Source organism: Pituophis catenifer, unplaced genomic scaffold (genome assembly GCF_029215685.1).
Source record: "Pituophis catenifer annectens isolate HBS135680 unplaced genomic scaffold, rPitCat1.0.hap2 SCAF_11, whole genome shotgun sequence".
Classification (NCBI taxonomy): Eukaryota; Metazoa; Chordata; class Lepidosauria; order Squamata; family Colubridae; genus Pituophis; species Pituophis catenifer.
Window position 1 is genome coordinate 17,111,311 of NW_027256891.1, and position 13,334 is coordinate 17,124,644.

Consider the following 13,334-nt stretch of genomic DNA (forward strand, 5'->3'; position numbering starts at 1 on the left):
ACTTTTCCCAAAAGGTTTCCACAATTTTGGCTACTACTGTATGAGGATCTTCTGTACCAAGGGTTTGCCTGCCCAACTGGAAGATTTACTTGCTTTCTTTCAAACGATTTGGTTTTATTCCCTAAACCTCACCCACCCACCCCCTTTTTTAAAATACTGAAGAAGTTAGTTAAAACTCTTTCAACTCATCCCTTCTTGACAAATGAGCTAACTTGGGAACAAGCAGTCCTATAACCATGTCCCTCTCGCAGGCACCATAATATAGTGTTCAACAGGCGCCTTAGATCTCACAGAAGGATAAGGCACCATTTTCTCCAGTTAAAAACCTCATCCCTTCTCCCAAAATAATTTTTCCTGTTTGGGGAGAGGTTAAGGTGCACCCCAACCCTGCCAGAGAAAAAAGAGAGAACATTTCACTCCATTTGTCTGTTTTAAGATCTCTGTATCATTGCTCATAATTCCACCTTCCTTAAGCAGGATGGAAAACAAAAATATAATTCACGCAGCCGAAAAACAAAATTGCAGTTTGGATAGAGGAAAAGAAGGGCAAAAACCACAGTAAGTTTTCTTGCTGAGACAACCCAGGTTTTTTAGCACTAGAAAAATGTTGGAACCAGCCAACTAATAAATTGATCTGTATATTTTTGAAAAGTGTCTCATTGTGCTTTCTTTTCTTTTTTTTTTCCTAATGCCAGGAGTGTGTTTTTGTACCAAGGGCGAATTTGTGATTGCATTTTCTTTCCTCCTAAATTTTCTCAACGAGATGCAAAAAAAAAAAAAAAGAGAGAGAGAGAGAGAGAATGAGTGCCATTCAAAATTTACAGGCTTGACTTTAAAAATTAGGGCTTTGCCAGAGTTCGTAGACATCAAAAAATAAATTAGGCTGCTTGCTTATTACGAGTTGTCTGAAGTTTGTTACAATTCCCCTGCTTAGCTATTGTATTGATCCACAATTCAACCTCGCGAGGACCGTTTTTTCTAAATTTCCAAATCCTTACAACCGAGAAGACGGTTTAGGTAAGGTTAATGTTTCAGATGCTTAGGAAGGTGAGTGGGTAAGACAGAACGACGGTTTTTTTTTAGGAATCGGCAGGTGAAGTTTTCATATCTTTACATGCTTCCCCGTTCTCGGTGACAGGAAGAGGATAAATTTTGCAAACAAAACAGTTGCATGTAAATTGACTCTCTTGCATCATTTTATATGTGTTGCTTCATCAAAATAGCAACATATTTTTGTTAAAGCCTATTAGCTTCAAATAGATGGGTGGTCCTGCCTCCAGGGGGCATTTCCCCCATTTCCCTCTCTTTTTTTTTTTGTCCCCATTTTGGAGAACGTCAGTGTCGGATATCAAGCCAATGCTAAGCATATCAAAAAGGCCACTCTTTTTGGGCAAGGATACTAAAAAGACATCATTAAAGGAGAATATTTGTAGCTCAGGGTTAAAATGAGGGGTCCCTGGTGCTCTCTGAGCTTGCTTGTTTCCTGGCAGACATTTCATTACCATACTAGGTAACCTCATCAGCACTAGGGAAACCATAAATCCACCTTTGTGCAAATGAAAATACGGCATGCCGATTCTAACCCAGTGTCCTAAACGAGTCGCAAAGGATACACCCCCAGAGACGTGGGACTTAATTCTGCCTTCCTTCACCCCAAGGATCCTTGAGAAAGGAAGGATTACAATACTCATCATGCCCAACAAACATTGCTAGTTAAAGGTAAGAGTAGCCAAAATAAAACAACCCTCCACAATTAATCAGGTTGTGAAATTTGTGCCACTTAACAGTCTATTTAGTTTCCACTTGTGAGAAAGCTCCGATACAGGGTAGTCCCTCGGCTTATAAACGATTCATTTAGTGACTGTTCGAAGTTACAACAGCGCTGAAAATGTGACTTACGACCGTTTTTCAGACTTACGACCACTGCAGCACCTCTTATACGACCTGACAAGCAAAGCCGACGGGGGAAGCCAGATTCGCTTAACAACCGTGCTTCGAATTTAACAGCGGCAATTATTCGCCGAACAACGGTGGCAGGAAAGGAGCATCAACCCTTCCGTTCCCCCGCCATCCAGTCAGAGCTGAAGAAGCTCCTGGGATGAGAAGGGAAATGTCTTCGAAGACAAAACCAGAAAGCCCAGCTGCCTCTTGTGAAAAAATAAAGGACCTTTGGGACAACTTTTGGTGACCTGGATGACCGAGAGCCTCCCTAGACAAGGCGGCAAGAAAAGCTCGTAAAGTGGAACAAAACTCGCTTCGCCAGTTCTCCCTTAACCACAGAAATTTGGGGCTCGACGGTGGTCGTAAGGACTCGCTGTATTAAATTTTCAGGCAGGGGTGGGATTATAGCTACGCCGGGTTTTTTTATCGTCGTCTCCGCTTTGCCGTTCTCTTCCAAACAGAAGCTTTAAAACGGGGGATTTAAATCGGCAGCCAGACAGATTGCAAGCGATCCTTGACTCCGTTCCAGTGTCTGCCTCCCACTCCCCTCCCTCTCCGCCCACCCCTCTAAATCTGTTCAGACCGCCGTTAAATCTACTGCAGCCGGCTACTCAAAAGCCCGATGACCGACACCGCCTTTGCCCCCCCCCCCCCAACTTGTTCCTGTCTCATCCACCAGGAATTATCTCGACTGACCTAATTGTTTACATCTCGCCCGGATCCATTTGGGGCAGTATTTTCTTTTATTTCTCCCACTCGCCCCCCCCGCCCCGCCTTAAACTGGGGCGGCATATGCGCTGCTCCTGTTGAATTGCAGGCCAGAAAGGCCGAAGAGCAGCCGAACAGCTGGAAGGCTTTGCCTTATCCTTTGCATGACAGCTAGTCCTCGACTTTACGGCCTACAACGGAGGCCAAAATTTCTGCGGCTAAACCAAAAGACAATTGCGAAGCGAGTTTGGCCCTGTGATATGACCTCTCTCGCCACCGTCATTAAGGGAATCCACTGCAGTTAAGTTGCTAACTGAATCTGGCTTCCGCGTTGACTTGGCTTGTCAGAAGGCCGCAAAAGGGGGATCAGGACACCAAAACCGTCATAAATATAAACCAGTTAGCAAAACATCTGGATTTTTGATCAGGTGAAGCAAGGCGACGCTGCAATGGTCATGTGAAAAAGCGGTCGTAAGTCACTTTTTTTTCCAGTGTTGTTATAACGTCCGACGGTCACTTTAACGAGTGGTTTTAAGTCAAGGACAACCTATCCTCTTAATTTGAGCCCTCTGGAAGGGAGTGTGATGTGAATCAAAGAAAGCTGGCTAACGCGCGGCTTAATGCACTGAACAGGGGAAGCTGACGGTGTTGTATGAGCAGCTGCTCCTTCCTGCTCGTCTTCCAGAAGAGGACTTCCAAGGTAGACTGCTACAATCTAGGGAAGCTTCCTTGATCTAAACAGCTCTTATAACAAGGGTGGTTCGGACCAGTTCAGGCAAACCGGAAATCATGGGTGCCGCCCACCTACCCTGGCTCTGTGCCATCCTATTTAGGCACAATTTTGAGGCTAGGTACATGCGCAGAAGGAAGGAGTGTGCGCGAATCAGGCGCATGTGCGAATCAAACGTGCGCCGCTGAGCCTCCAGGTGCCGGTACCTGGCCTTGCACTCCCGCAGGTCTTCCCTCTGCTTGGAAAGCCTATGCTCCTAGTCCTCAGTGAGGCGCTTCTGCTGAGCCTCCTTGGCCAGATCCAATTTTTTTTTTTTTTTTGCTTTAATTTATATGCCGCCCTTCTCCGGAGACCCAGGGCGGCTTACAATGCGTTAAGCAATAGCCTTCATACTTTTGTATATTTATACAAAGTCAGCTTATTGCCCCCACAATCTGGGTCCTCATTTCACCTACCTTTGAAAGGATGGAAGGCTGAGTCAACCTTGAGCCTGGGGAGATTTGAACTTGCAGTAATTGCAGGCAGCAGATGTTAATAACAGTGCTTTAGTCTACTGTGCTACCAAGGCTCTCCGAGCCAGCTGTTTTGCCAACTCTTTGTCCTGGTGGCTGCTTAGCTCCAGCCACTGCTTCCTGTTGGGGCAGTAAGGAGCCCGGGTGCGGGGAGGCGAGGAGTGGCTGGGAGTGGAGGGGTAAGTAGAGGCTGGCGAAGCGCCCCTCACCGTGAGTGACATCAAGTTGGCCATCGATTTGGCCACCCACCCACCCACCCAGCCGGTCACTCAGTAAATCATATTAGTGGTCGGGGGAGGGGGGATTTAAAATTTATTTATTTATTATTTATTTATTAGTTCGATTTATATGCCGCCCTTCCTTCTCCGGAGACGAAAATGATGAATTTAGTGGTTCCTGAGGTCCGAAAGCTTGGAGACCCCTAGACTAGATGACCTCTAAGGTCCCTTCCAACTATGTTACTGCTCTAACCACTACACCACCTGGTCTTTTCCTAAATCTGGGGAGGGGGAGGGGGAGGAGGGAGGAGAGCAGATGGACGTCGCTTCCAAAGCCCTCCCCCCGTGAGACCCTCGCCTTCGCCCCGCCATCGGCAACAGTCTGGCGGCCGCAACCGATTTTCCCCGGTGTGCTTGGATCCGCAGATCGCCCCCCGGGATCGAAGCCGAGGCTTGTGGGCGTCACGCGTGGAATCGCCCTCGCATCTCCTCCTCCGCTTGTCCGAAGCCCGCGCGCGGCTTGCATTGCACCGAGCGAGCCCAGGCGGAGCTTCGGCTGCAGGAAGCCAGCGGGCCGGCTCGGAGAAGGCAGCGGCCGGAGCTGCGCACCTCCCTTCGCCGGCCTATTTTCCGCCAGCCAGGTGGTGCTGCCCCAACTCCGCAGCGCAGCTCCCGGGGAAACGAAACGAAACGAAACGAAAGAGAGGGAGGGAGGGAGGCCGGCGTAGGCTTTGTGCCAAGCCAAAGGATTCTCCGCACACTCGCCCTTGCACGCATCTCCCAAACACCCCCCCTACACACATACGCACGCGCGCGCTCCCCAACACGGGTCTGCGGCTTCACACGTGCAATCTCAAACCGGCTGCTTGCAAAGCAAAAGGGAGGAAGGGAGGTGGGGGGATAAAAAACCCCGCGTTCTGGCCGCCGCTTCCTTGCGTGGGTTGCAACGCGCGCGGAGGGGTCGTGGGTGGTAACGGGGCATTAAAAGTAACCCATTCAGAAGACCACCCTTCTTCTGCCCCTTCCCCGGAGGGGGGGTCTTCTCCCACTAGGTGGTCAGGATCAGCCCTCCCTTCCACCAGCACCACCCCCGCGATTCTTCCTGTCTTCAAGGCCCGGCTTGGCCGCTTCCTCCATTATACACGTGTCGCGCCTTGCCAAAAATAAATAAATAAGGGCTTCACACGTGGATGCCCAAGCCGGCTGGTTGCAAAGGAAAATGGAGGGGGGGGGGAAACCCACGTCCTGGCCCCCTACTTTCTTGCGTGGGTTGCAACGCGCGCGGAGGGGTCGTGGGTACTAACGGGGCATTAAAAGTAACCCATTCAGAAGACCACCCTTCTTCTTCTTCTGCCCCTTGCCCGGAGGGGGGGTCTCCCTCCGCCCCACCTGGTGGTCAGGGGGGCAGCTGTGCGGATCAACCCTCCCTTCCACCAGCACCACCCCCGCGATTCTTCCTGTCTGCAAGGCCCGGCCTGGACGCTTCATCCATTATACACGTGTCGCGCCTTGCAAAAAAAGAAAAAAGGGGGAAGCTTCAAATGTGCACGGGCACGCGCGTCTCGCCAGAGCTACAAAACAAGCACGGGGGTGGATTGGGGAGGGGGAGGAGTGGGTATGGAAGATTGGCAGACGCCGGGTTGGCTGATAGATAGATAGATAGATAGATAGATAGATAGATAGATAGATAGATAGATAGATAGATAGATAGATAGATATAGCCCCATATATATAGACCCGTGCATGGGGTTATATATATATATGTGTGTGTGTGTATGTATACGTATATGTATGTATATGTATACGTATACGTATGTATACGTATATGTATGTATGTGTGTGTGTATGTGTATGTATGTGTTATGTATATGTATGTACGTGTATGTATATGTATGTATGTATATGTATACGTATGTATATGTATGTATATGTATGTATGTGTGTATGTATATGTATGTGTTATGTATATGTATGTACGTGTATGTATATGTATGTATGTATATGTATACGTATGTATACGTATGTATATGTATGTATGTGTGTATGTATATGTATGTGTATGTATATGTATGTATGTGTGTATGTATATGTATATGTATGTGTATGTATATGTATGTATGTGTGTATGTATATGTATGTGTATGTATATGTATGTGTGTATATATATATATACACACACACATATACATACATATACATACATATGGATGGGGAGATATATAGATATATATATATCCCCATGCACGGGTGGGGCGGTTGTGCGTGGGGGGGGGGGGAGAGAGATCCCCGGAGCTTCTGAAGCTCGTTTGCGGCCACTTCCGGGACGAGGCTGCCGGAGGCGAGGAAATCGCAACCGAGCAGCCCTCGTGCGTCGATCGGGCTCGGCTTGGGTGGGGAACCGACACGCGGGTTCGGTTTTCCTCCCGGGGCGGGTCCGGCTGCAAGATCTAGCGACGAGGCCAGAGTTTGGAAGCAGCATTGCAAACCCCACTCCTCTCTCTCTCTCTCTCTCTGCCCTGCGAAGGGGCTTAGCGAGAAGGTCGAACGTGTGAAACCGACCCAGGTCTCTAACTAGGGTCGGAGAGAGAGGTGGAAACCCAGAAACCAAAACTCGTTGGGCGATTGTCCAAAGTTTGGAGGGGGTGGGTGGGACGAGGCTCCCCGATCTGTCCCAAATCGAGACGACCACCACCAACGTGTAATATGAAACTCTCGGGTTTTCCCCGATGATGAGGATTATGTCAGCAATTGCCTTGCTTGGAGTTTCTGGAGCAGACGGGTGGGGGGGGGGCTTAGGGGGGGTGGAGAGGAATATAAATATGCATGCATATGTAAATAAACCCACTAATAAATAAATGAAAAGCGAGGAAGCGGATGAGTTTGGGTTTTTTTAGAGCTGCATTGAAGAGTCCCTTTACTATCTGAGTATGGGTTGTGTGAACTGCAGGAGATGTTAGAACTGTTTGGGCCAAGTTTTTTTTTTCCCTACCTGTCTTTGACAGATGACAGGTTGTCTGGAAGGCAGGGAGAGGATGACCTGATGAAAGTAAAAGCAAGGGCCCAAGCAGTTCTGACCTTGGGTTTCCTGGCTAAGCAGGGGGTTGGACTAGAAGACCTCCAAGGTCCCTTCTGACTCTCTTATTCTATTCTTGTATTGGGGTGTTGCATGATGGTACCACCCCAGTTTCAACCCATGAGATGTTTTCCCTGGTGATCATTCTGGCTGGACCGTACAATCTACCTTTTTTTCCCTAACTTCTTTGCAAAATATTCCCAAGCCAAACCCAATTAAGAAAATGGAGTTGCTTTTTTTTAAGGGGAAAAAAAGTTGCGGCTGTTTTATTTAGGAGAAGAAGAAACGTATTTATGCATAACCCCATTATACTCTGTTTATTTCTGCTGGTTATGATGACCCCAAGGTGGGGAAAAAAATCTGTTTACAAGATATTTGGAAGCTAGTCCAGATTTAACACCAAATCATCCTTGTTGCTATAAAAATCTGGACCGGGAAATTGTGAACGAGAGAATCGGAAGTTTTTCTCTGGATAAATTGGCCCTTATTTTTTTTTTCCTAAATTGTGTTTGCTTGAAGGAAGGACAGTGAACAATCTAGTTAGAGCAGGGGTCAGCAACCTGCAGCTCTGGAGCCGCATGTGGCTCTTTCACCCCTCTGCTGCAGCTCCCTGGCGCTCAAAATACGCATCACAACCACCAATGTACGACACCCGCCGGCACGCGATTTATTGAGCTTTTCAACCCCCAGTAGGCCAACGCCATGGATAAATCCAAGAAAAGAAAAGTTTCCGAAGAAAACAGTACATTTAATTCAACTATATGTGCTAGTTTTGTTGCTGCTCAAGAAATAGTCGGGCACGGGAAGGATTTTGTGGCTCCCGGTTTTTTCTTTTCTGTGGGAAATGGATCCAAATGGCTCTTTGAGTGTTTAAGGTTGCAGATCCCTGAGTTAGAGGTATTAACATCCTTGGGTCATATTTCCTGTGCCTCTGTTTGAGAACTGGTGATGGTTTTCCAAGACCTTCCTAACTTCAAGCTTTTCCCATTTGCAGCTAAAAGAGCCATGGATGGCAGCCATCTTCCCAGGTAATCTGGAAACACTATTTAAATCTTTCTAATGACTTTCCTTAATCTGGTGCATCTCCTGATGTGTGATGGTCTTACTTTCCAACATTCCCCTAGTCGATGGCTGTGATGACTGACGATGATAATAACTATGGGCAAACACATCTGGAAGGCCATTGGCTAGAGACAGGAGATTGGGTTGAATTACATTGAATAGTTTATTTGGCCAAGCTTGATTAGACACACAAGGAATTTGTCTCTGGTACAGAAGCACTCAATGTACACACAAAGCTATTATTATTATTATTTACTTTATTCATTAAAAATAAAACTCAAGTCAACTGAATATTCAAAAATGCATCACAAATATCATTGACTGGTGCTAATGGTTGATACGGGTTGCTGCCAGCGACCTAGATATCAGCCAATTATTGTTGTTGTTATTATTATTGGTTAATCTTTATAGTGAGATTCACAGCCTTTGAGGCTGGTTAATAGCTCAGCAGCTCGAGTCCTAACCAAGGACCTAGGAAATGTTAAGGTATCGTCGGAGGATGTAAGCTGTTCCGAGTAAGGTGGTTTTTTGTAGAGTCAAAATGTTCAAGTCCGGTAAATTTAGAATTTCTAAATAAGGGGTAGCCCTTTGGGTATTGCTCCAAGGGCTCCAATTACAATCGGGACAACACACGATTTCTTTTTCCACAGTCGCTCAACTTCAATTTGCAAGTCCCGGTACTTTGCGATTTTTTCTTGCTGCTTATCTTCAATCCGTGCATCACCAGGTATTGCAATGTCAATGAACCGTTGTTGTTGTTGTTGTTATTATTATTATCTCTTATTCATTAAATATGAAACTCAGTCAACTGAACATTTAAAAATGTGTCACAAATACCATTGACTGGTGCTAATGGTTGATACAGGTTGCTGCCAGCGTCCTAGTTATCAACCAAGTAACTTCTTAAAATATACGATGTTCCGAGTAGCGCATTTTTTTGCACTTCTGCTGATGTTATTGCAGGAAGCTGCAATTTCTTGATGTGTTTTGTAAAATTCTTGGACATGGAATCAAGGTACCCGATGACAATGGGTATCACTGTTACATGTTTCATCCATAGCCGTGTAGTTTCGATGGCCAGGTCGCGATATTTTGTGATTTTTTTTCCCAGTTCTTTTTCTTCGACTCTGGCGTCTCCTGGTAGAAGAAAAAGAACTGGGAAAAAAATCACGAAATATTATTATCATCATCATCATCATCATCATCATCATCATCATCATCATATCTTCATTAAACATGAAACTCAGTCAACTAAACAATTAAAAATGTATCAGCAATATTATTGACTGGCACTGATGGTTGATACGAGTTGCTGCCAGCATCCTAGGTATCAACCAAGTATCTTCTTTAAATTATTATTATTATTATTCTTTTATTCATTAAAAATGAAACTCAGTCAACTGGACATTTTAAAAATGTGTCACAAATACCATTGACTGGTGCTAATGGTTGATACGGGTTGCTGCCAACGTCCTAGGTATCAACCAAGTACCTAGGTATCAACCAAGTATTATTACTACAAGTACTACTCCTACTCGTACTCCTACTACTTCATTACAAACCAAAGTTATCCTTGGTCGTAATTTTTGGGTGAAAACATCCAGGATGGTTTATGTTGATCTGTTGATCCTTCAAAATGTCGTGCAAACTTAGAAAACAAAGTCCAGTCTTCTAATAGCTGTGCTCAAGCCATGTGTGAACATAACCCACAAGTCCTTACTCGGCGTTACCATCTTTAACTTCCATAAAATTATATATATTCAAGAAAAATCAATAACAAGAATCATAGTTTTTCATAGCTCCATCCAGTCTGATTTCCGGCCACCGGATTAAACTCCACAAACACGCAACAACAATTTTGTTATTAAATTTTCTGTTTCTATGTGGGTTCAAGAAGGTTTAGAAGCTTCTCTCTGTATTGTCTCTGTAGTGGAGAAGATTGAACATGGACTTTCCAACCGTGAGATTCTTAACTAGGAGTAGAGGCCACAACTCCAGTTATTATAGGCCAGATAGTTTTAGGAAGTAGTGTTTTGAAGAAGGGATACTCCAGTCAGAGGCCAGATTCGTCTTTCTTAATTTCTCCATGAGCACATGAGGTTCTACCAGATCTGTCGGTCTACTGCTCATCACTTGCCACATCAGCTTTCTCCAGGTTGGTTTGTTGGCCAAGAGTATAACATGTAGGAACTTTTCAAACCCCAGGCAAAGAGAAAGGATGTGCAGATAAAGATTCCCTTATTTTATTTTATTTTGTCCACTATGACAACCATGTTAGACGGACACAGCTGAGAAGTGGCCCAAAATCACCCAGAGAGCTTCATGCTCAAGTAGAGCCCAGCACCTTAATCCCTACACTGTATTGTAGACTGTATTGGTTCCGCAGACCTTTATTACATCCTCAACTGGAATGCAGCGTAGCCCACAATGGACGGTTGGTTTTTGTAGGCTTCAACCTTCAAAAGAAGAGCAAGCTGCACTTGCATTATAGGATCAATGTTCTCCTGAACTTTAGGAGAACATGCGATGAATTCTTCTCTAGACGAGATGGGCAGCGCATAAAACCACATAAATAAATTCAAGAAGGGAAGCATTTTTGCAGGAAAGTATCTTCCGCAGTATACTTTTCCAGAGATTCCTGAAAGACATCTGTGGATTATGGTTTATCTCTGGAGTTTCCTGCATGGGACAGAAAGTGGTGATGGTTACAAAGAGGCTGTGAAAATATCGATAGACCCCTCACATCCTGGACATAAATTGTTTCAACTTCTACCCTCAAAACGACGCTATAGAGCACTGCACACCAGAACAACTAGACACAAGGACAGTTTTTTCCCCAAATGCCATCACTCTGCTTAACAACTAATTCCCACAACACTGTCAAATAATTTACTATTATTATTCTCTTCCTTACTAGTATCTATCTCTTCCCACTTATGACTATAATCATGTTGCTTTATCTTTCAATTTATATTGTTTTTGTTTCCTAGTACAATTTGATAGCTTTTTTTATTTTTTTTATTTATCAAGTTTTTATTATTGTTTTTTTAATTTATACGTATCATTGTGTGAGTGGCGCAATGTTTGAGTATCATACGTTTCAATACATATAAACATATTCCTAATTATTACACTCCATTTTCCTTCTTTCATATTGTTTACTCCTACCTTTTACACAAAATTTTAATTTTCATATATTAGCTACTATGCAATAACATCTAAACTGATGTGCTTTATCATTCGTATTATCTTCCATTATAGTTTCAATAGTATAACCCTCAAGAAAAAAAAATACGAAATTGTCCATCTGTTTTCTTTTCTCCTGTACACCATATTTCACCCATTTTTACAACATCCCTCTCCTTTCCTCTTTTCTCCTCCCTCTCTTCTCTACTCCCCTCTCCTTCTCTCTCCTTCCCTCCTTCCTTCTCTCCTTCCTTCTCTCCTTCCCTTTCTCTTTCTCTCCTTCTCCTGTCCCCTCTCTATTTCCCCTCTCTCTTCTCCGCTTCTATCTCCTTCCCTTTCTACTCTTTCTACGATTTGATAGTTTATTAGTAGCTTTGACTATCACTAAGTGTATCTTTTTATTCTCGATTAATGTATTTTATTCTCCTTATGTACACTGAGCGCATATACACCAAAGATAAATTCCTTGTGTGTCCAATCACACTTGGCCAATAAAGAATTCTATTCTATTCTATTATTCCATGGATCATGTTACATGATATTCATGCCTACTGGTGAGGCTACAGAAATATTTCAAAAGCAAGGTGTTTTGAATTGTGTAGATTTATTTTCCTTTCCTTTCCTTTCCTTTTTTTTTTTTGTACTTGTCTTCTCAAGAATCTTGCCAGGTCTAGTTCACACAGCACATTGGATAATTCAGTGGTGGAAAGCAACCAATATATATATTATTGCATGAAATAATATTTTATTGCATGAAAGTAGTCATCATCAGTTAAGCCAAATTCTGGACTCACCTGTGAAATGAATTTTGCACATTTTGCAGATGTGACACAAAGCTAAATGGCTTATCAAAATCACAGAATGAATCCTTCTCCGCCCCATTTACATTTTTGGGTCTTTCAGGAACTGAAATTCAACATACTGTTTTTTAATCTAAGGGCAACAGTTTCAAGACAGCACCAGTTGAATTTCTACCTCTCAGACCACGGCTAAAGGCCCAGCAGTCTGACCACCTCCTGGGAGAGCAGCTGAAAATATATTGGGGGGTCCCTCAACAGATAAAAAATATCTTTTTGCACAAGTTCTCAACAACCCAGCTTACTTACAACTCTTAAGTTACCCTGATCGACTCACCTTGGCCAAGGAAGTGCACCTTGCTGTGTGAATGAGTTCATTAATCTTCTGCCCCTAACGATGCTCTCTATGCGCCACTTGGAAATTCAATCTTATTTTCTCAATTATTGCACACTCCGGCAGGCAGGTAAGACCCTCACCTGCAGAATCACCTGTCGTTTTAGCTGCTAAAGCAAGAATGGGCAGTCTTGAACCCTTAGGGGGCCTTATGGGCAGGTTGTCCGAAGCCCCCATGCTAATTGCAAAAATCTTTCTGCAAGTCATCCATTCAGCATTCAGGGGGGGTGGTCTTTCCATTCCCTAATGCCTTCTGAGTGGGAGGTAGCAAGAGGAAAATTAGATGCCAGAAGAAATGCCCAAAAGACGAGGGCGGGGGGGGGGAGGAGGCAGGAAGTGTGAAGGCTATAGAGGGGTTCTAAATCCATTTGACTCCAGCCTCACCCACTTCTTGCTTCAGCACAGCTCATGGATGGATGCAGAGATTATTTATTTATTTATTTATTTATTTATTTATTTATTTATTTATTTATTTATTTAATTTATTTATATGCCGCCCTTCTCTGGAGACTCAGGGCAGCTTACAATGCGTTAAGCAATAGCCTTCATACTTTTGTATATACCTGCTTAGTAGGGCTTTCGGCTCACCCTAAACAGTGTTCTTTTTTATACAAAGTTAGCTTATTGCCCCCACAATCCGGGTCCTCATTTTACCTACCTCGGAAGGATGGAAGGCTGAGTCAATCTTGAGCCTGGTGAGATTTGAACTCTCA